At 43.0% G+C, this 24,796-nt stretch overlaps 1 pseudogene; it reads right to left on the bottom strand.

Annotated features, from left to right (window-relative positions):
- Positions 1–3,995: 3,995 nt before the first annotated feature.
- LOC127191943 (60S ribosomal protein L24-like) lies at positions 3,996–5,607 on the bottom strand (annotated as a pseudogene).
- Between the last annotated feature and the right edge of the window lie 19,189 nt (positions 5,608–24,796).

Below are 24,796 nucleotides of genomic sequence, written 5' to 3'. Positions count from 1 at the left end.
GTCACAAGGCAAAGCTAAGCTTGTTCCGGACAGGGCACTAAGGGTTATTACTGAGCATTAATTTAAATTCGCTTGAGCTGGCAGCGCACATTATTATCAGACGTGCAGGAAGAATTGCAAGCAAAACTCACTCCACTTTCCATTGACTACATTCAGACCAAATAAGCCAGAAGCAGTTTTCTGAGGTTTATTTGATTTTTTTGTTTGTTTGTTTTGAGGGGGGGACAAGGTCTCACAGTATGTCAAGTTGTCATATTGCCTCTACCTTGTGAGTCCTGGGATGATAGACATGAACATATGCCTGTGTATGTACAACTGGTTTGTGTATCTTGTCACAAGGCCACTAGTGCGATTATCTTGAGACCCCAGTGTTGTGACCTAGTCTTTTTGTATAACTTTTTAATCTTTACAATTAACATGTGAGGTATTAGTTATCACTATGACATTTGCACATGGAGCATGTTTCAGTGATTCTCCTTTATCGCTCCACCCCTATTACATGATTCCTCCTTGTAGTTCCTCCCCCAGCATTTTTTTTTCATGTGCCATGTGTGTTTCTGACCACTTCTGATCATCTCTTGTCACCTATCGTAATCTTAATTACTTCCTAAAAACCCTACATTCAAAATGCTGTCAGCACATGGATCTGGGAGATAGCGTCCAGTACAGGGCAGTAAGTTGGTTGAGGGCACTGCCACCTTAGATCAGGCCTGGGTCCACCCTTCTGGCCTCCAGACGAGAGCTCACGTGTTACTTCTTCCCTCCAGGCACCAAGGGCAGAAAAATGAAGGTGTTGAAAGAGCATGCCACTTGCCACCAAAGGGATCAGCAGCAGGCTGCAGCGACATTGCGAATTCATGCAGGGCAACACCAATCAGCGCTGACCACGAGCATTAATCTGCCTGATCTATAAATAGAAGCAGAACCATTATAGAAGGTGACCTGTCTGAATCACCACCTCCCCAGCTGACAAACTGGTTAAGCGGATGGCATTTTCTCAGTCCAGAGGGAGCCAATCACATTGTCTGGTGGGAGCGTACGTGGTCGCCTCACTCCTCTATAAGAGCACCGGGATGTCAGAGGAAGGTGATGAACGCATGACAACTGATGATTGAGACCATGATGACCGTAAGGGCTGGAGAAGCTAATGGAATTCAGTACTGTGGTTAGGACTTCCAATACCTGGACATAGCTGGCCTTTTAGAACCTTCCCAAGCAAGAATGCAGCCTCTCATGGCATGGCTTCAGGTAAGAGGAAGCAGCGTTTCTGCTAAGAGCATGTAGGATCGTTGTACCACACTTTTACCCACCACACCAGTTCTCTCGTGTGGCTTTGTAGCATGGTACGTGCGCTGTTGATGTCCCAGATCCCCCACCAAGCCCATTGCCGTTCCTCGCATACCACCTCCAGGCCCTGCACAGTTCTCGCCTAACAGGTCACTACCACAACTTCCTGGACTTCCATTATGCTTCTAAGGATTATGATCCTAACATACTCCATGTACAGAGCTGAGAAGTTGAGGGTACCCGGGAGTTTGTCACCCTGGGATGGCCCACAGCTAAAGATGGATGCTGTAAATTCTGAAAATTCACATCCTTAGTCTAAATTATTGTATAATTTAGAGCACCTTGGCGCCAGAAGGTGACAATGTCTTCTTCCCGAAGCAGCATGTTTCCTTGGGATTCTTATTCAGCTTCCCCCAGTTCTCCTGTGGTTTCTCCCAGAGCGCTCCAAACCCTTTACATCAGCCATTGCCTCAGAGGTTGCTCTGAAGGTCAGCTGACCCAAAACAGACAGATGTTGGTTCCTTTTATTTGTCTCATACTGAAACATCAAACTCCCTCTAAAAGCTAGAGTAGGAAACGTAAGGTGCTTGTGACACCAAGTTTGAATCAGACTTAGTCCTTTGCCCTCAAACATTTCAGCCTACCACATTGAGTGGCAAAAAAAAAATGCAAGAATTATGACATTGACAATGGGAAACCATGCTCTAGAGAAAAGGCCAAGGGTGGGATTGGACAACCTTTTGATAATAATAGATGTGCCACTTATAGTTCCCCTTAGCCATCTCAGTAGGAGTCAGGGTTAGAGGAGTGTCCCGAAAAGAGGCTTGGAAGACCCTTTGGTCTAGTGGACTAAATCCTCATGACAGTCATGAGGGAGTCACAATGTTTTTGAGACACCATAGCAACAGAAGCACAGCCAGTTTAGACTAAAATGGACAGAATGAAATCAGAAGAGGCTGTCGATACCTGGGATTCTACATGCTGATGAGAGATACGCTACTGTCAAGACAAAAAAGATGGGTCTGGAAGAGCAGCCTTAGCACAGAGAGGGTGGGTGCAAAGAGGAGCACCCCAACTAGACGGAAGTAGAATCTCAGGGTTTGGAGACTGCTGAAAATCTTTTGATTGGATTTTGAAATGTCTTAGGATGGATGACTCCTTTGTCCTCTCAATTTGCTTTCTCCTCTTTTGAAATTAGAAAGATAACAGCTATTTGGGGCTTGTCACACCACTGGTTTTTGTTTGTTTGTTTGTTGGTTGAGGCGATAATTTGCTTTCCAGGTCCATAGATACAGAGGAATTTTCTCTGGGGCGCCTCATACTCATGCCTCACCCTTGTTTTATAGGGATGACGAGACTTGTGACCTTGATTTGATGCTGCAATGAGCTGAAAATTCAGGGGATGTTGGAATGGAATAGATGTATGTAGGGACAACACGAGTCTTTGGGGCCAGAGAGTGGACTGAAAATCACTTCTTACAAATTCGCAGTATAATTCTTGGAAGTTGTTGTGCATATTTTCTGTTAAAGGGACTTTGAAGATGTGATGATGTCAAGGATATATTATTCCGGCTATAAGTAATCGCAAGTATCCACTATATATATATATACATGGCAGATGGGGTTTTGGCTACAGTAGAGGAGGAGGTAAGGTGACCACAGCCAGAGGTGATGTGACCAGAAGCCAATGAATTCTGGAAGCTTCTGGAAGCGGAAGAGAGAAGGAGTGGATTTTTCTTACAGCCTCCAGAAGTAATCTACCATCTTGATTTTAGTACCTTATGGTGAACTTTGGATATCTCATCTCCATAACCACAAGTGCGTACTTCTGTATAATTTTAACTCACCAAACTCAGTAACTTATCGTAGGAACAACAGAAAACTAATAAGGGAGTCTTGAAATGTTTTAAAATAGAGGCTGGCAGATCGCTGAGTTCAAGGCCAGTCTGGTCTACAAAAGTAAGTCCAGGACAGCCAAGGCTACACAGAGAAATCCCGTCTCAAAACAAACAAACAAAAAAACAAAACAAACAAAAAACCCCAAAATAATAATAATAAGAAAAATAAAAAACAAGAGAAAAGTTTCAGAATAGTGAACCTTTATTCATAATTCTAACTAATTTGTCTTTGATATATTTCCCCCATCACAGCGGCAGTCATTTGTCAGCAATTTTAGGGAAGACACCGCCGATCTGTCACTGTTTCTCTGTGTTTACAGTAAGAAGCCACTGTCTGCTTTGATTCTGCCTTGTTTGGGGATAGGGTCTCACCATGCAGCTAAGTCTGTCTCATTCTTTTGATCTTTATGTCCGGTATATAAAAGGCATAAGCTATCCCTGCGTGATTCCCTTAGGCTTAGAGAAACGGGAGAAAAGCAGCCAAGGCACACGAGGGCACGGTGTTTGCCTACCCGATGAAGAATGACTCACTGGCAAATTGTCAGGAAAAACTGCACCTTAAAATCGAACCAAGGAACAAAATGAGAGAGAGAGAATGTGTGTACCAACCTTGAGCATGGGCTGTGCCAAACAATGTCAGGGAGAGAAAGAAATTGCCCAAAGCCAAGGAAAGCCTTATCTGTGCTGTCATTGAGGGGTAGCACCTGAATGAAGTATATGGATGCTTTTTTTCTTTCTTTTTTCTTTTTTCTTTTTTTTTTTCTTTTAAGTTAGAAACAGATCTTTATTTTTAAACTCTGATCTACCAAGTTACCATTTCCCACCAACTCGGGGAGCAGAGACATTCACAGGTTTCAAAATCTTTTGTTTAGGTGTGGCCTTTGTGGGGGCCTCGGCAGCATCCATTGCTGTCTTCTTTGATGCCTGTTTAGCCTTTTTGCTTCCTTGGCAGCCCTGACAGCCTGCTCTCGCTGAGCTTTCCTAACTTGTGGTTTCTGGTTCCTCTTGACCATTATATCATCAAGAGATGCACCAGTGATGGCCTATTGGAATTTGACTGCAATGCGGGTTCTTTTCTTTTGAATTTCTTCTGACTGTCCCTTCTTGTGTTTTCTTCTGTAGAGGACAGTCCAGTTTATCTGCCGAGGATTCCTTTTGGAAAGGAATGCGGACTCACATTTTGCATTAAGAAACTGGACCTGGAAACAGCCTAAATGTCCCTCAGTTGAAGAATGAGTAAAGAAACTGTGGTACATTTACACTATGGAATACTACTCAGCTAGTAAAAACAAGGAAATTCTGAAATTTGCGGACAAGTGGATGGAACTAGAAATGATCATACTGAGTGAGTTAACCCAGACCCAGAAAGACTCACATGGTATATACTCACTTATAATTGAACACTTGCCCAAAAGGGATGCCCCATGAAAGTCTTCACTTACCAGGAGATTGGGATAGATGTGGGGACTTCCTATTGGGACTCTAGGTGAGAGAAGTATGGGAGAATGGGGAAATAGAAGAATCCAGAAGGTCCTAGAAACTTACAAAAAGACTATTAAGGCTGGAGGATCTGGACCCAGGAGAGTCTGCTCAAACTACCGTACCAGCCAAGGACAATACATGCGGTAAATATTGAACCCCTACTCAGATCTAGCCAAGGGAGAGGACGTTCTCTACAGTTGTGTGGAGAGCGGGGACCGACTCTAACATGAACTCTGGTGCCCCATATTTGGCCAATCCCCTTGGTGGGGAGGCCTGGTGGCACGCAGAGAAAGAATAGGCAGTCTACCAATATGAGACTTGATAGGCTATGACCATATGGTGGAGGAGGAGGTCCTCTTCTATCACAGACCTAGAGAAGGGGAATAGGGTGAAAGAGGGAGAGAGAGAAGAATGGGAGGATACAAGTAAGGGGATAACAATTGAGATGTAATCCAAATAAATTAATAATACTAAAAAAAGAAATGGGCGAACCCCTACCAAGACCTAGCCGACGAACAGGATATTCTCCACTGTTGAGTGGAGAGTGAGATCTGACTCTCACATGAACTCTGGTGCCCCTTTTCTGACCATGTCCCCTGGATGGGGAGACCTGGTGGCACTCAGAGGAAGGATAGCAAGTTACCAAGAAGAGACTTGATATTCTAAGAGCATATATAGGGGGAGGAGGTCTCCTTCAGTCACAGACATAGGGGAGGGGAGAAGGAGAGAAATGGGAGGGAAGGAAGAACGGGAGGAAACAGGGGAAGGGCTAACAAATCGAGATGTAATATGAATAAATTAATAAAAAAAAAATCCCGGCAAAAAAAAAAAAAAGAAGAAATGGGAAAACCTCCCCATCGGTCCAGGTGCAGCACCATAGCAGCCCGTGTCTGGGATAGATCTTATACTGGCTGAAGTGCAACAGCTCGACCTTCATGGTGATAGCTGCTGGCTGGAGGGAGGATGGAAAAGAGGAAGTATGGATGCTTCTTAGTGCAGCTTTACCTGGCCCTCCTTTCAACATACTGATCCATCAGGCTGTGGAGGTCAATGCCAACACTGGCAAGCCAGAGTTAAGTACACCAAGAACAATCCTGAAAGGCTATGAGAGAAGAGCTAGGTGACAATCTTCCTTGGCCTTGAACTAAAAGATCCTCCCCTCCAAGCAGGCTTGGGGAGCTCTTGTCCCTTACAGAATTATTCTTGTGCATAACATATTCACTTTTAGTTGATGGAGAACTCAACAGCCTTATGGATGGACATTACCTTGTAATTGTTTATGAAGGGCATAAACAAACAATGAGTAATTCTACACAATCATGTCACACTGTCATTCGAGAAAAACATACACCATGAAGATACCTGTGTGTGGGTGTAAATATTATGTACAATGGTAGAAGACTTTGAGAAAGAGTGAATGTCCTGTCCATAAAATAAGGAGGGGAGCCTGCTTTCTTGTTGAGCTTTGCCACTTGGGATGACATCCAGTATGAATATATGCTTTGGGGTTTACCTTGCTGTGGGGCCCCTGCTCTACTTTACTCACACAATTGGTATGTACTCAGGGATCTGGATTCTCTTGTTGGCTCTGGATGCACATTTTACATTAGTAGTTTCTCAACATTTTTAAACACGGTGGCCCTCTAACACAGTTCCTCATGTTGTGGTGAACTCCAACCATAAAGTTATTTTGTTGAGACTTCATAACTAAAATTTTGCCTCTGTTATGAATCATAATGTAAAAATCTGGTATGTAAGGATAAATGATATATGACCCCCAAAAGAGTCATGACCCACAGGTTGAGAACTACTGCCCTACGCCATTTTGTCTTGTTCAATCTCCAGCTTTGGATCCAGCTTGGCCTATGTGCTTCCCTGCTAAGAACATCCTTCTGGTTCCTAGCTCATGGTGACTCCCACAATTGTTTCCCACTGAGAAGGAGAGGGCACCCACAAAGCCACACTCCAGATCTAGCCTATGATGACACAGGAGAAGGCTGAGTTCTGACCATGACTGGTTTCCGTCTGATGCCTCTATGTCTTCAACCTTTAACATCAAGAGAGATTTTATGTGCCTGAAGTCAAAAAAAAAGAATGATATAAATATATCTTCTGACAACAAGGTCATCATCTACCCAAGAATGCAGTTATACTTATAAAAAGAGAGAGAAAATAGAAGGAACACTTTAAAATTTAATGAGAGATTCTCTGAGCCAAAGAAAGTTTCATGTCTTTAGCTTAGATCAAGCAAATACAAGACACTTCAGAGGGAAAGAGACTCCATTCTTCTTGGTGATAATCTAATTTCCAAAGAGAACCCTGCCGTATGTTAAAAGAGAAAGGAGGAAATGGGTTGTCTATAGAGAGGGGAAAGTCACTCCTAGGCTAGTGTATATTCTCTACAGCTTACGTCTGAGGACTAGGAAAGCGTTTGCCGGGCACTGAAGGAGAAGATTCAGTACTAAGTGGGACTGTAGAGCTGTGAGAGAAACAAAACTCATTCCCTCAGATAGTAAAGGACCTTTAAGTATTCATTCGTAATAGACAGACAAAACATTCATAACAACAGCAACAGAAAATTCTATCAAGTGGTACTTCTACCACCAAGAACAAATAGAAGTGAGGAGTTCAAAAGCAGCACAGATATGCAGAGAAAAAAAAAAAAAGAAAAAAAAAAAGAAAAAATTCAATAGCCCATGCAAACAATTATAACGGTCTGAAGCTACAAGTGCTAAAAGTAATTTTTGGACATGCTTCATAATAAATTGCATCTTCAATTTAATATCACTGTTACAAAAATTTGTGGGGGAGCGGTGACAGGTCATTAGGTATATTTTTATATTGTTTGGATAATGCTAGTGAATATTACTGACTCTTTTGCTGCTCAACGTTTTTGAGTTCTTTCCATCCTGTGGGTATTAATTGCCTGTCAGATGAATAGCTGATAAAGACCTTCTCCCATTATATTGGTAGTCTTTAACTTTGTTATGCCATTTTCTGGCAAGAAGCTTTTAAAAATCAATATAAGCCTATTTGTCAGATCTTGCGATGATTTCCTGAGCTCCTGGAGTTCTTTTTAGGATGCCTCTGCCTATGCTGAGATCTTGAAGTATTTCCTCTGAATTCTTTTTTAGCATCTGCAAAGTTTCAGGTGTTTCTTTAAGATCATGGTGAGCTGCTTTTGCACAGGGAGAGGGACAAGGCTCTAGTTTCATTCTTTGGCATGTGGGTATCCGGTTTTACCAGCACCATGTGTTAAAGAGCCTGTCTCTTCTCCGATGTAAGTTTTCAGCACCTTTGACAAAAATTAGGTGACTGTAACTGTGTGACCTTGCTTCTGGGTCTTCCAATCTATTCTTTTCCATGGTCGACATATCTGTTTTATGCTTCTACTTTACTGCTTTAGAAACTGTGGCTCTGCAACATTGTTGAAGTCAGAAGCACCTCCAGCACTGTTCATTTTGCTGAAGGGTTCTTTGCATATTTTGAGTCTTTTGTGTTTACTTGTGAATTATAAGACTGCCCGTCCCATTTCTTTGAAAAAAAATTCATCGGGACTTTAAGAAGATTCACTTGTTTATTTTTTATTAATGTGTATACAATGTGCCTGCAGGAGTTTATGGGCAACATGTGTGTTCAGGTGCCTGGGGAGGCCAAAAGAGGGTGGCAGACACCCTGTAACTAGAGTCCCAGGTCGGGGTGAGCCACTTGAAGTGGGGGTTCAGAACCCATCTCAGGTCCTCTGCAAGAGCAGTTCAAAATCGTAACCTCCGAGCCATCTCTCCAGCTTTACATGTCAGGGGATTTTAAGGGTTTGTAATGAAACCGTGAATCTCAAGGATGTGGCCATTTTAATGATGAAGGTGTTGTTGAAGGCAGGGGGATTTTGATCTTTCTAAAACAGTGGTTCCCAACTTGTAGCTTGCATCCCTCTTGACAAACATCTGACTCCAAAAATATTTACGTTACAACTTATAACAATAGCAAAATTACAGATATGAGTAGCAACTAAAATAATTTTATGGTTGGGGGGGTCACCATAACATGAATTACTTAAAGGTTTGGAGCACTAGAAAAGGTGAGAACCAGTGTTCTAGAGTCTGCATCAATTTCCTTCTTTAGTATGTGCTTTGTAGTTTTTATTGTTGTCTTTAACCTCATTGATAATATTAATTCCTAAGCATTTTGTTTGATTTGTTGTGGTTGTTGTAAATACTATTGTTTTACCTATTTTCTTTAATAAGACAGTTTTTTTGGTGTATTGAAAAGCTACTGCTGCTAAGTATACTTATTTTATTTATTTTTATTTTTATTCTTTTTTTTTTCTTTCTTTTTTGAGACAGAGTTTCTCTGTGTAGCCTTGGCTGTCCTGGACTTGCTTTATAGACCAGGCTGACTTTGAACTCACAGAGATCCACCTGCCTCTGCCACCCCAAGCACTGGGATTACAGGTATGCACCACCATGCCCAGCTAGTATATTTATTTTTATTCTACCATTTTGCCGAAAAGTTTATTGAAGTATGAGAATCTTCTGGTGGAGTTTATAATGTATATAGAGTCATATAGTGAGCAAACAGCAATTCTTGGACTTAATCTCCCTTAATGGTGCTCCAGTTAATTGTTTCTCTTTCCTTATGGATCTGGCCAAGATTTCAAGCACTATTGAGTAGGAGTGGTGACAGTGGCTATTCTAATATCATTCCCAATTTCAGAAGAAGTGTTTTCAGTTTTCTCCCCATTTAGTTTAACATTAGCCAGTTTGTCTTTGTTGTCTTTATTGTGCTGTATTAGCTACTTTTTGTTGTTTTGATAAAATACCATAACCAAGACAATTTAAGTAGGAGGAGTTTAATTTGGCTTATGGTTCTAGGGGGGAGAGTTTATAATGGTGGAAGAGATATGGCAGCAGGCAGCTGGAGCAGGAAGCTGAGAGATCACATCATCAACAGCAGCCATGAAGCAGAGAGAGTGGACTGAAAGTGGACAAGGCTATAAACTCTCAAATCCCATCCCCAGTGACCTATTTCTCTAACAAGGCTCCACTGACTAAAATTCTCATAACCTACCCAAACTGTGCCATCACAGAGGACTATGAATTTAAATATCTGAGGCTATGGGGGCCATTTCTCATTTAAGCAGACTTGAATATGTACAAATACAGTAGCCTTTGGGGTTTGATGCTAAGACCCTCTCTGAATGGCTCTTTGCTCCAGCACCACTGAACAAACCAGAAGATAATGCCAATTATTCCATTTGCATCTGCCTGCTGCACAGATGCCAGGTCTCTGGTATTAATCTGTATTTTTGCAGAATACCAGACTGTATACACCTTGGGAGCTCTTTTGCTTAAAGTCCTACTGAGAGGATCTTATTCATTCCCAACATCATTATTTGATGCCCTATGTTAGAGTTGAGTTTTTCTTTGAAAAATTGAAAGTCCATTCTGGGTTTCACCTGGTCTTTGTCTACCAATTGCTCTCCAGCATCTTTCTACACCACACACCTTTGTCCATATCTGTGCCTTTTATTTTAATCTCTTGGAGATGGAGAAATGTGTTGGGTGTGTACTGAGGCAGCTCTTCTCGCTACTAAAGGACATTCTCATTGCCTGCAGAGATTGCTCATTCTGTTGATACCCACAGAAGAATGATGTAATATACAATTGTAAAGAATAACCACAGAAATATATATAAATTCCAAAAAGTTGATATTTTATGGGCTGTCATTCTAACCAGAAAGGATTAGACAACTGGACAAACTAATAGCTTTGTGATTCAAATAGCATTAAAATAATTATTGGGTTAATGATAAGGTGCCATTACAGGGTGTTTAGAAAATCACTCTAGAGGAATAGGATACAGTAAAAACTATGAGGTGAGATGATTAGTAGCTGTTTACTATCCTCAGAGGCCTATCGTGATGTTCCCCATAGAACAAGAGGATACAAATGCAGTGAAACAAAGACTCAATCAAAGAAGTGGTGTAAACATCATCAGGGGTGACTGGAAGAGGTAGTTAGCAGAGTTAACAGTGGTAGCTAATAGCTGACAAAGCAAATAAGCAAAATTAAAAACAAGTCCTACAGCAGGTTCTTTGTTAAAGTTCGAACCTAGACCAGCTGTGATGAGTTTACTCTAGAAAAGAAAAACCAAACACACACGCTTAGGAAGAGAATGAGTTCTAACCATAGATACTAGGGTGATGCTAAATAAAGCCGAGTGAGCTGACTCTGTGTATAACTCTACCAAGCCAGGGAAACACTTCGACAATGATGCTTTCCCAGAAAAAAAAAATCTCAGTGGTCAAAATTAAGTGAAAACCCCAAATTAAACAACTATATGATTTCATACTCCTGACTGTTTCCTTGGAATGAGTTGGATTAAGTCATGAGTGGGTCAAGTCCAAGTCCACCCAGCTGACTACCATCCTGCAAGAATCATGGGCTGCCCTTGGAGCAACTCTAGATCAAGGTTACTCATTCTTGTTCTGGGAACACTGGGGTATACATCTGCTAGCATGACCCTCCTTACCACTGGGGGTCCTAGAGCAACGGCAACATATTTTCTACTGCTCTTTCTATTGAGCTGCTGTGCTAGAGCACACATTTTGAATATTTGGCTTATGATTAAAGCACCACAAGATACTTACTTACGACCAAAGTGTTCCCTGGCTTGGTAGAGTTATACACAGAGTCAGCTCACTCGGCTTTATTTAGCATCACCCTCGTATCTATGGCTAGAACTCGTTCCCTTCCTAAGCGTGTGTGTTTGGTTTTTTTTTTTTTTTTCTAGAGTAAACTCATCACAGCTGGTCTAGATTCGAACTTTAACAAAGAACCTGCTGTAGGGCTTGTTTTTTAATTTTGCTTATTTGCTTTGTCAGTTATTAGCTACTACTCTTAACTCTGCTAACTACCTCTTCCAGCCACCCCTGATGATGTTTAAACCACTTTCTGATGGAGTGCCCCTTGGGAACAAAGGCTGGCTTGGCAAAATTCACAAAACAACTAGGAAGTTGGCAGTCTCATTCCCCCATTGCTCTGCACGACGATCCTTTAGTAGATTGTTGGGACTCCCAGTTTTATTTACCCTCTTCTATGAGTCCTAATGTCATAGCACCATCCATCTGTTCATCTACTTGGGGCTACATTTTAGAACAGTAGCTGGCTTTCAGGATGGTGCAATTCAGACCTGCCCCAGAACCCAAAGCATTAGGAATTCAAGGCAACTTCTCTTCAACCTAAGGCAATGAATGCCTATTTTCCCTGTGGTGATTCCATTCCTGGGCTTTCATGGCTCCCTCTGGATTTTTGTTTAGCGAACTGAGGACTACTAAAGCAAACTTCTTCATCTCTAGTCCTTCAGAGAAAGGAGACAGGCCATCAGTTAAGTCGCTCAGGGGTTCTCAGAACCTTTGGTATATGGGCGTGGATATTTCTGGCACCTTCCAAAATCCGGTCATTAAAGTTTATATCTCAGATAGAAATGGTAAGTTCTGTCTCTTTGCATATTCAACCACATAAAACCAAGATGATATATATATATTTTTTAAAGTTTGTCTTTATCTCAGCTTTCCTTGAAGAACTCTGAGGACAATGTCTACATTCTCCAAGGCTCCATCACACTGCATAGAGCATATATTTTCCTGCTTTGCTTATACAAGCCAAAGGGCAATAAAGCACACTGTCTTTTAATAGTACTTTCCCTAAGATAATGAAGATCCTCTCTACAGAGCTAAATTGAGATTTTGTGTTCTAATAAATGGACAAAAGCCCAAAGTTTTGCAGATTAGGGAGGAGGTACTTCTTGCATCAAGATATTTTTTAAAAAATGTTCACTTTACATCCCTATTGTAGCTCCCTCATCCCCCGACAATTCAACCCTCCCTCCCTAATCCCCCTTCCCCTAGTCCTCAGAAAGATGGAGCCCTCCTCCTCTATCATCTGACCTCAGCCTATCAAGTCTGGAATGCCTGCATCCTCTTCCTCTATGGCCTGACAGGACTGCCCTGCCATAGGGAAGTGATCAATGAGTGGACACCAGAGTCGATGTCAGAGGTAGTCCCTACTCTCCATATTATGGGACCCACAAGGAGACTGTGCTGTCTATGTACTACATCTGAGCAGGGGTCTAGGTCCTGACCATGCATGGTCCTTTGTTGGTACATCATCAGGCTCTGCAGCACCCCGACCCCTCAATTTGTTGGCTCTGTTGGTCTCCTTGTGGAGCTCCTGTCCCCTTCAGGTCCTTTTATCCCCCAACTCTTCCGTAAGACTCCCTGCACTACACCTCAATGTTTGGCTGTGAGTTTGGCATCTGCTTTGCTCCACTGCTGGGTCTTTCAGAGGACCTCTATGGTAGGCTCCCATCCTGTTCCTTCTTTTCAACTGCTTCTTGTGTCTATTCTATTTGACCTTCTGAATGAAAATTAAGCATTCTACCTAGGGTCCTCCTTGTTATTTGGCTTCTTTAGGTCTGCGTTTGTTTCCATGTATTGAGATCTTCACCATTCCCCCTTTAAAAACTTTACAGCTACTAAATGTGGCAGCAGGGCAAATCAGCTGACTCATCTTTCACTGTCATTGTAAAAATAATGTGGCTCTTGTTTATGGGATCATTCGTCTTTTCATATAGAGTTGGAAGCAATCAGATCATTCAGTGCAGTGTGACTGTTTTAGAGTTTAAGAGAACCAGGCATAGGTAGGGCAGGAGTCTTGATGAAGGATCTCCATATGTCCCACAGGAAACCAGAACCCTGGGGCTCTTTTTGCTGATGCAGCAGCTCTCTCCAACTTTGACAGTTCAGTAGCTTGGCTTCTTTGACTTGGTTCCAGAGGGACAGAAGGTAGTTTCTAATGCCAGGACATGAGACTAAACGTGTCCTTCCTTCCTTGACTCCTTCCTTCTTCCCTTCCCCTCTTCCCCTTTTCTCTTTCTTTGTACCTATCCCCTTGTACACCCGTCACAAGCTCTACCACTGTGGGTAAAACAGCAACAAATCAAGCTCTGAGCATAAAAGAAAAGTCTAAGAAATCAACACAAGTCTTCCGAGAATCAGGCTCCAAGAAAATCCAAGAAGAATCCTGTTTCAACCATGATGTTGTGTGTCTGTTTCTGTAAATTATTTTGGTAAAGTTAGGGCAGTTTCTACTCACAGCCTGTCATATAGCAAGCCTCATTAATTGTTTCCTTTATTGTTTATGAATTTTCTAACTTCTTAACTTTTTTCCTGCACTGATATTTTAAGTGTGTTCTACTTGCATATTCTAGAACTATGAAACATTCAGGAGTATAAGGCATCTGAAATTGATTTTCACATAGGACTTTAGCTACGTGTCTTCCTTTATACATCAGCAATTGTCTCTCTTGGTTATTGACTACTCTGTCTTTTCCTTCATGATCTATAATGCCATTTTCTTGCTCATATCTCCACAGGCGTCCATTTCTGGATGCTTTATCACTTTCAATTTGTTTACTGTCTATATCTGAGCCAATTCCACACTGTCGTAAGTTGCATTAAAATAGCATTATCATGCATTGTGCAGTATGCCGCTCCTAGTCTCCTTTGTAATTTTCATTCAAGAGTTCTAGCTCCTCACTGTATATAGCCTAGAAGGATCTTGTTATGTCAATGACGAAATCTACAGAGATGTTGACTGGATTTGCATTGAAATTATAATTCAATTTGTGGCGAATTGTTATGTAAGAAAATATTTTCTTGTTTATTCTAAGGTATTTTTGGCATTAATATAATCAGTAATATCTTTTTTCTTTTTACATTTTGCAGACTGTTTTGGTATGTAGCAATAATGTAAACTTATATGGGTATAAAGAACAGACTGAGAAGTTGGCTCAGTGGGGAAGAATGCTTGTTATCAAACTTGATAATCCAAGTTCTATCCCTGGAGTGCACATGATGGAAAGGGAAAATCAACTCCTTCAAGTTTTCCTCTGATCTCCAGACATGCACTTATGGGTGCACTCATGTCCCATGTATGCATGTACACATAAGCACACATGCAGTAAAAACTACTTTTGAAAATAGATGAGAGTGGCTTCTTGAACTGTTAGCAGCCTGGTGGCTTAGCTAAGAGCTTTATAAACTTTCTCAGGTGTTCTCCGATATGCATTACCCCTCTGCCTGGTCTTCCTTCAGACCCAGATGTTGAGGTCCTAAGAGGGTTTTAATATTAAGTAGGACATATGCTTTTGCAGGAAATACGATAATGTCAGTGAAGGCTAGCAAACACGTCATGACATTCTCTTCCTGAAAAACGGTTCTTCCCTCCCGTTTTCTTCTGTGGTAGCTCAAGCCAGTGTCTTCCATGCCCTCTAGCTCTCCTGGCTGTGTTAGGAGCCTCCCAGAGCATGCTTATTAGTTCAGAGAGGAAGCAGTATGACACAGGAGCCTACGATGACTATCAAGCCTTTTGTGTGTGAGGGGAACCACTTCCAATGCTGGACTGCCTCAGTTTCTCCTATACGCAGGGCAGAGTGCTCCAGCGACTCTTTGCGGGAACATCTTTTGCTCTGGCCCAAGGCTCTGTGGCTGTTCTACTGGGGACAGCACTCTGCCCCTCTCATGATGGGGGTCTCCTTTTGACATGGGGGGGTCTAGCATTGACCTGCTGATGACCACCATGACCCTGTCTGCTCCCTGATGCTGCAGCTCCCCCAAAGAGCATCCTAATGTCTGCCAGCATTACTTCAGCTTTTGCATTTATTTTGTTTTTAATTTGCTAATTTCACCAGGATGTAAAGGAAGAGAGAGGAACAAGTAATCAATTACCCTTTAGAGACGAACAGGATGCCCGCATCTTTTGGCTCTTCTGCCTATTAACTAGTCTGTTCTTCATAGCTTATTCATGGCAATGGTGGCTTATGGGGTTTTATTGCATGCACACAGCAAGCACTTTAAAGAATTTTACTTCTGTTTGGGGAAATTCATCATTTCCTCCATGTTTCCCTTGATTCCTGAGTTCTACTTTCTTCTTAATGTTATGAAGAAAAAAGCAAGAAGCTTGTGTACAAGGCATATGTCCATGGTCCTTCCGTGCACAAGCAAAATGCACCTTAACTTCCTGCAGCAGACTTAATATCTTTCTCAGATTTATAGGCACCCATCTTTCTGGGTTGCGGAGGGAAACTTATTATCAATGCCATGGTCTCCCACAATTAAAAAAATCCCTTTTCAGATTAAATGGTCACTTTTTAAAAATCGAGGATGAATTCAGTCCTCCATTCTTCAGGTTGCACCTACTGCCTGTTGGGTCCTGTTCACACAATTAAACTGTGTACAGATCCCTAACTGGTGGGAAATTAGTGACAACAGTAAGAGGTCAATCACTGGCAAGCTTCAAATGTATTGATCTGCATGATCTACTATTCTAGAGCCACGAGCCAGGCCTGCCACCATGGGGTGACACTATGGAGACATCCATTCTCCCACAGAATGAAGAAACTGTGATCTAGATATCCCATGCCAACTCATACATGAAAAAACACTGTTACCAGTAGGAAAACCCTGATGACACAGATATAGAACTTTTTGCTTGACATAAGTGCAAATGGCTGTTTTATAAACTCCATGTCATGTATCTCATGCATTTTTGTGAGGCCAGCCTTCTTGGTCCAGGCAAAGCATGCTAGAACATAAATACATGGTGGAATTCAGAATTGTTCTAAGGCCTTGAACTCTTAGGCTTAGAAGTTATTTCCTGTACAGACTCTGAATCTGTTGACTCATTTCCAAAATGCCTTTCTAGAATTCTTGGGTCAGTAGGATTACATAAGGTAGAATCAATTCTGTTTCCAGATCTGCAGCAAAGTAATTGCAGATTGCATCCTGCTGGGCTGGCAGGCCTGATGATTGTCTCTAAGAGCCTCTGGTGACGTGGGTGTCACCTCCATTAACAAGCAGGAAGATGTTCAGTTCCTATTTCTTAAATATTCATAACCTCCTAAATGTCACAAACATGAGCACATGCTCACACACTTCTCTTGAGAAAAAATGTCCAAGAGTTTAATGAAGCCAAAGTGTCCATGGGTCTTCCTGTGTCCAGCTTGGTGCAGCTGTGACTAGCGGCTTTCAGGTCATTTGATTTTTTCATCCTGTCCTTTGTTTAACTTGCTATTCATTATTGATTAGAATATTACATAACACCAATGCTGAGGGGAAGAGGTAACTCAGAGAATGCTGATAGACATCAGATGATTATTGCCTGGTACAACACAAAGACTTCTGTCTGGTTATTATTATCCTTTGGAAAGTAATGAACTCTTAATATAAATTAGATACTTTTTTGGCCTTCCTTTTAGCATTTATACAGGCTCACTTTCTACATTTTTCTTTGACAACTGTCTTGGTCACTCTAGGTTGCTACAACAAAAATGTCATGAAAAACACCATGGGTGGCATGCACACAACCACCATGCATTTATTCATGTTCTGGTGGCTGGGAAATCAAATATCAAAGAAAAGACAAGCTGGTTGTCTGAAGAGGACCTGAAGAGGCAGCAATTTTTAAAAAATTATTTATTTATTATTATGTATACAGTGTTCTGCCTGCATATACTCCTGTAGGCTAGAAGAGGGTGTCAGAACACATTACAGATAGTTGTGAGCCACCAGGTGGTTGCTGGGAATTGAACTCAGGAACCTTTGAAAGAGCAGGCAGCGCTCTTAACCACTGAGCCATCTCTCCAGCCCGGAGGCAGCAATTTTTACTGTGGCCTCATATAAAGGAAAGAGAAGCAAAGCTTTATGAGACTCCCTTTCTCTCTTTCTTTCCACCTGTCTGTCTTTCTTGGGGGTGTGAACCTAGAGCCTATGCAAGATAGGTAAGAGCTCTTCTACTAGACTATATCCTCAGTCCTTATTTATTGCCTTTAAGTTTAATGTAATTTATGTGTATGTGTGTTTTGTCTGTGTTTCTCTATTAAATGCATGCAATGCCTGTGGGAGCCAGAAGAAGGCATCAGAGACTGAAGTCACAGACAGTTGGGAGCCTCTCTTGGGTGACAGGATTGAACCCAGGTCCTATGGAAGAACAGCTAGGGCTCTCAACCACTGAATCACCTTTCCAAATATCATCATCGTCATCGTTGTTGTCAACTAATTTTTATTATTGTTGTTGTTTGTTTGTTTGTTTTCTGAGACAGGGTTTCTCTGTATAGCCTTGGCTGCCTAGGGTTCACTTTGTAGACCAGGCTGGCCTTGAACTCGCAGAGATCTGCCAGCCTCTGCCTCCCAAGTGCTGGGATTAAAGGCATGTGCCACCACGCCTAACTAATTAAGTAATTTTAAAAAGTCTTGCTTAATTGCTTAGGCTAACCTTGATCTTGCTTTCTAGCCCAGGCAGGACTTTAACTTGTGAGTCTTAGCATCCTAAGTAGCTGTGATGACAGACCTGTAGTTTTTTTTTTTTTTTAAAGGACACTGATCCTGTTTCTGTTGGCTCCACCTCATAGTCTAACCAGTCCCAATGGTTGTTCTTAACACTATTGCTCTTGAGAGTCGGTGTCCGTCTCCAGGTTTCATAGGCCACATTCAGACCACAGCACCAGCTTTACAGTCTTGCTAGTTCTCTCATTAATGAACTGAATTAATCACTGTCACTTGCTTATTCTACACTTGTGTAAGAGCTACAGTTTTAACATTTTCAAGTAAACAGGTTTTGAAGCTTCCACTGTGTCCTTGGAAGCAAGTCTGTGTCAAAACCAAGACTCACTCAATCATATACAGAGACAATGTAATGATTTTATATGTAATGTCTTTATATTTCCTGCAAAGGAAGTAGATTCTTTCCAAGGGTGTAACACTTTCTTCTTGACAGATGATTTTATGCTACTTGGTAGCCAAAGGCAACCTCCATGCTCTTCTGGAAAAGTGTGAAACCTTGCAAGTCTGCCTACTTGGATTCTGACATCAAGGATGGGAAAGTGAGAGTTCAGTGACCTGTGACATTCGGGCAAGGTGTCATTTGGGTGCTTGTAACCAGTGTCCATGTAGGTTCTAGATACAGTTCTGGTCTGTCTGAATTTGTCCTGTAGGCCTCCATTGAGTAAGCCATTGGCTATAGCAACTCAGCCTTTATGGTCTGGTTGCTTGGCTGAAGTGGATTTCTAGCAGCTCTTGTGGCCTGTAGACCCTGAGCCCTTGTCTCTTCGACACCCAGGCCCTATAATGGGTTTTCTCTCCATTGCCAGTTTAAGAGTTATGAACAGTAGGTAGAGCAGACAGACCTGGACTGCAGTCATTCTAACAATTGCTCACCGTTTCTTGTGTTTTTAAAGAAATGTGTCTGTCCATTTTCCCCTAAGCCGTTAAATAATCCTCTTGATGTTTTAAGATGTTGGCCAAATATATAGTGACACCTCTTTTGTATCCCCCAATACTGCAGTTCACACCTTCTTCCTTTCTCTAATATTAGTTTATAACTTTTTCAATGCCCAGACCAGCAGCTCTTGACGTTTTGCTTTCTGTTTCATTGGTTTAGCCTTGTCGTTATTTTATCTCCAGCCTTTGATTTTCTTTGGGTTTAATTTACTTTTCTTTTTCTACCTTGCTGAGTTGGGAGCTTTCATTATTGATTTTTTGACCGTTTCTCTTTTTGTTAAAGTCCACATTTAGAGTTGTAAACATTCCTCTAAGCGATGACTTAGCTTAACCCACAAGCTCCAATGGTTTCTGCTCTCCATTGTTCTTCTACTGATGAATTGCTAAAGGGTGTTGCTTGGTTCTCAAACAGTTAGAAAATGTCTAGCAATTTTCCTACCCATGCTCTGTCTGTCCTCCCTCAGTGCTCCACCTTGCTCCTAATTCATACGGAAGGATCTTCAAGGTGACTTTTCTGAAGTCCCAATGATTCACTGCTCCCAACTTCTCTCCTGCATCTTGCCCCCCAAATCTGACTAATAAGAGAGATCTGGAGACAGTCCTCCGACTTCCTCTCTCTTTCCATTCCTTCTGCATTTTTGCCTTGCCCTGTTAATATTTAACTTCCCTTGTGTCAGCATCCCCTTTTTGAATGCAAGCCACCTCATTAAGAATGTGGAGATGGTAAACACCACAGGAGAGAGTTATGAGCCACATCCTACACATTGTGTTTGTGATACGCTAAATGAGGAAGGAAGTGAGGGAGTTTGGAAGATTGATTCTCAGGAAGAAAGCCTGGCTAGTTTTCTGCTGCATCGCTGTATTTTGATTGTTGGTCTCTGACTACTGTTGTGGTTTTTTTCCCCTGTATGCCTCCTGTCACATCCTCACCACCTCCTTAAATGACCTGTACTCAATACGTACTCAAAATGAGAAAGAGCACATGAACTTTCTAATGTTATCTTAGAACACAGAAAAGGTATGTACACCTGCTGCTACTTGCCCGTAATTTATATTTTAGAAGATTTCCATTCATGATGTCATCAAGCATGAACAAACAGTGGGATCTTGTGATTACTCAGCCATGAGCCTTCAAAAGACTGTGGCATGAAGCTCCTGATGTCAGGATAGGGCAGAGCCACGGGGATCAGCAGTGTCTCACAGTTGTGACTAGAAAGAAAGACGGGTGAGTGTTGGGGAGCATAGCTGACAGAATAGGGTGGACCCTGGCTGTGGAGAACACTGGAAGCTGTCAGGCAGGGAAGACAGCGGGCTGAGAGCCAGGCAGAGCAGCGAGGTACTGCAGGGACAGGAGCTGCCATGGACACAGGAAGAGCCCTGGCTTCTGTGGCTGCCTTCCCTTTGAGTCTCAGAGGACTTGTTCACAGTCTTGGCAATCTTCGAATATGTTGATCCAGTGGCCAAAAGCATCCTGAAGAAATTGGATTTTCATTTCTAATCTGATTGCCATTTAATCTGATGCCCTTTATGTGATTATTTACCATTTGCATTGCTAAACCTTGGCAAGGAGCTCAAGATTTATTTTTCTTCATCTTGAGTCTGTCTCACTTTGCAGCCCAGTCTAGACTCAAACTTGCAATCCTCCTGCCTCAGCCTTCTGAGTGCTGGGATGACAGGTGTGAGCCACTATACGTGGCCATGATGGATATTTTTTAAATGTTAAGAATCAGTTTTTTTATTTAGACCAATAAACTGAGTTGGATGGCATGGGTGGGCAGTGAGAGGCCTCTTGGCTACATGATAAACAGCTCTTGATCAAGATTTCCTTTCATAGAAACCCTTCAAATCCCCACAAACACCTCAGGCGTAGAGCTCCCAAGTAACATCTCCCATCCCCAACAATCCTTCGGCAGGGAGTTTCTCTCTCCCTAAAGGCAGCCAGAGATACTTAGCAGTTATGCCTTTGCAGTGATGTCTAACCACCACAGTTCAAACCCCAGGGGTCTCTCTGCAAGGGAAGCTAGAAATCAGGTCCTTGCAGATATGTCCTGGGATGCAAAGTCTCAGCTCCAGATGGCAGCCTGACTCCTAGCAACCTGGCCTTAGACCAGTCATGCAAGTCTGAATTTCCTTACCTTTACAAGGGGATAGCAATGCATCGCTGGCTCACTGAGAAAAACAATGTAAATCTACAACTTGTGCTTTTGTTTTGAGTGTTTCCTTCTGTAGACGTTTAGTCCTCCAAGCTATGATGCCACCTTGCTGTCACTGGTGGCTTCCTCCCAGCATGGCCACTGCTCTCTTCTGACAAGGGGGCATCCCATAAAGACTAAGTCCTCTAAGATGTGTTTACCTTATCCAAAGTGAGCTTGGAGCTGGAGCTGCCTGGAGTTGGTAAGGACCAGACTGTGCCCACCCAGAGGATGGTGATAAAGATGCTGGGGAAACTTCTCAAATCCACATCCTGCACCATGACTCACACAGACTGTAGGTAGCTGCAAGACACCAGCTTGGCTGTCTCAAGGAGTGATTAATCTCCCTGAAATTAATGGTCCCTTAAAGGCAGCCGCCACAGAGGCTGTGTGCATCTATAAAGCAGGATTCATTGCGTCTGTAGAGATGTTTGCTAAGACAGACATTCCACCCCCGCACTGGACACCCATAGCCCTCCAGAACCCACAGAGCTTGTCTATGGATTCTAAGTTGCCAGCCATGGAATTACCATCACAGCTCCTTGCTGCCTCCTCCAACTCCACGATCAGAGGAAAATGCATCTTCAGCACAGGGGTGGTCTTGCTGGAGATAAGCTGAGTGAGCCTGCGTCATGGGGCAGATCTTCTCCAGTGTCAGGTGTGCTGGACTAGGGAACAGGGTCTTTGTATGCAGGGCGTGAGACAGAACCCAAGAAACAAAGAAAATAGTTACCTCATTACAGTGTACTAGCATACCTCATGTAGGGAGGCTTCGGGGACACATGTAAATATAGATTATGGAAAACTGACATTTTTGTAGGCTGCTCCTCTGAGATGGGGCTATTTAAGATGAAAATTTGAAAACAAATCATTACTGTGTGTTGTCTTAATCTAAGAAACACATTAAGTCAGCAGGGCAGTTAGAATCAAGGGGGCAGAGAATCAGGGCAGGGGTAGAGTCAGGGATAGAGGGAGATGGAGCTGTGGAAAAATAAACACCACCATTCCATCCTCTGATGCTTTGGAAAAATCAATAATGTCAAAATGTCTCTGTATCGCATGCAGCGAGGACTGATCCTCAGTTCTTCACAGTACACCTTTGCTCTGGCCACTTCTGAACACACATCTGCTAAGGTCCTTTCCTCACTTCTTAGCCATGGCCCAAGAGGGAACAAAGGTGAGAGGCTGAGAGCCTGTCCTGTCCTCAGAGTTTGAGTAATGGCTCTGCCCCTTGGTATCTGTGTGACTTCAAATAGATTCCACAATTTCTCTATGCTATTCAACCAGGGCTCCTCTTCTCTTCTCGGCTGCTCTTGTATTTCTACTGGAGGAAAGGGGGAAAAAAAAACCTCTTGAACTGGCTGGGCCAGGTAGGCACAAGGGTACCTCTTCTAGGTCAGCTAAGCAGATAGAGAGCCAGTGTGTGTGGGCCTCCTCTATTCCTCACCCCACTAGGTTCTAGGAAGGATCTGGGAGGTTCCCAAGACCCACAAGCCTAGGGAATGAATTGCTTCCTCTCAGTGTGTAAAGTACCACTTATGGCAAACTGTGGAAGCAGTGCCAGAAAGATGTACCCTGAGCCAACAGCCATCGTGTACCTGGGTGTCAGGATGCTGGCCTGCTTGGTTCAGTATCACACAATCACCTTCAGTCACATTTATTTGCATAGCCTGGTTGTGGATTAGACTGGCTGGAGCAGAAGGCATGCTGGGAATGGCCTAACAAGACTGTCGAAAGCTTCAGGGGAAATCAAGTCCCAGTTTCCATTTTCAGCTTGGCCTCTCTCCTGAGGAGGCTCCACAGCTGAAGGTCCCCACTGGGGTGTCCCTGGATAGTGTTCTGACTCCACAAAGTCTTCACTGTGTGGGCAAGACAGGGACTCATTGCCCTGCCTTCTCATCATGGAGTGATTGTTCTATTTCCTCTTCTCAACGGGCTCATGTACGGCTCTGTTCCTTAGCAGCTGTGAAGTCTGGAGCACAACCCTTCTCTCCTTCAGACCCCAGCTTTCTCTTCTGAAAAATGGGACACTCAGTAATGTGCCCATGAGAAATAAGTTGGGTGGATGCCTGTCAAGCCAGTAACTGTGTACCTGGCTCAGAGTAAACTCAGCACCGCACACTAAGGCACTCAGGCAGTGGCCCACTTTTGCCTGGGAACTGTCCAGAGTTCTACAGGTTCAGATTGTTACACTACATGCCCCATAAGAGCATGCCCGCTCGACGGTGTAGCATGGAGAGCTCCTGGAGTGCTGCTCCCCATAGAATAGGGTCATGTCCTCTGCACTGAGGATTCCCACAATCTGGTAATATGATAGGGAGCGGATGACAGGCCTCGGTCAGATCTGGTTTACAGTCCAGGAAGTTGGAACAGCTGCACTTAAAAATGGTTAGAAACCATTAAAAAGGAAAAACCATGCGATGTCCGGAGATGGCAAAATTCCATTTCTATGCCCATGGGTGGCTGGCTGTAGCCAGGCATCTTGACCCACAGCATCCATGGCTGCTGTTTCAACTGATGAGTAGCTGTGAAAGCCCAGAGAGGAGAGATAAGTTTTGAAGTATTTCCATTCTGCCCCTTTATAGAACATTATGCCGATTCCTCTTTGAGGTTCTGGAGATCTAATTTAGCTGTTTTACAATAAGCGTTTCCTAAATGAGTGAGCACGTCTTTTTTTGTCTTCCAAGTCATAAGCTGGCAGTTGGAGCAGACAGAGATGCCAGGCAAATAGCCTGGGGTCCTCCGTTCCTCACTTATCCTCTTCCCCTCTGCCTCCAGTGCCGTGTTCCGCTTTCTGGATCTTCCCCACTCAGCTCTTGCGTTCCAGGTTTCTCCTTAAGCCCAGAGTCCTCTGCACTGGGGTTTCTTCATCGTCTCTTAACATCCACTTCTCCTGCATCTACCTCAGATAAAATATCCCAACCAGCAGATTGCTTCCCAGAGCCAAGTCCGTGGTTTGTCCATTGGAACCTTCTGATTCCTGTCTGTGTGAAACCCTGCACCACTGCCCCTGAGCATGCTGACTTTTCATACCAGTTTCTGTGCCTCGGCTGCCCTTCCTCATTGCCAGCCAGAGCCTGCAGGATTGAATTTCCTCTCCTTTCTTCTAGAAGCTACAGAGCTACATATTAGTGGAGCTTAAGGCCCAACCCCCTACTTGCATGAGCCTCCTCTAAGCTCTGAGGAGGCATATACCGAAAGAGTATGTCCACAGGGTCCTCTATTTTAGCAAATTTTCCAGAATTTAGACACAGAGGCTGCAGTTAATGAGAGCCACAGCCGTCGTGCCAGCACCGTGACTCTGGGCTCATATCTGCAGATCCTTGAGATTCTATAGCATTTTGGGGACTGGGGCATGAAGAAGCTGAGTTGAGGCTTCGCTTCATGAGGATTTAATGGCACACATTTATTTAGGCCAAGATGACCTTTCCATAATGAAAGTACATGTAGCAAGGCTTCAGAGGGTATTTGAGGGCAAGGAGGATTTGAGCCCTGGCTTTCCTGCCAGTTAACTGTTTTAGGAGCGCATTCCCTTAGCTGCTGTATGCTCAGCAACTTATCGACAGGCCCTGACTCCCTAATTAAAGACAGGCTAGTTG

The sequence above is a fragment of the Acomys russatus genome, chromosome 7 (genome assembly GCF_903995435.1).
Source record: "Acomys russatus chromosome 7, mAcoRus1.1, whole genome shotgun sequence".
Classification (NCBI taxonomy): domain Eukaryota; kingdom Metazoa; phylum Chordata; class Mammalia; order Rodentia; family Muridae; genus Acomys; species Acomys russatus.
This window is presented reverse-complemented; position numbering and strand designations above follow the sequence as displayed.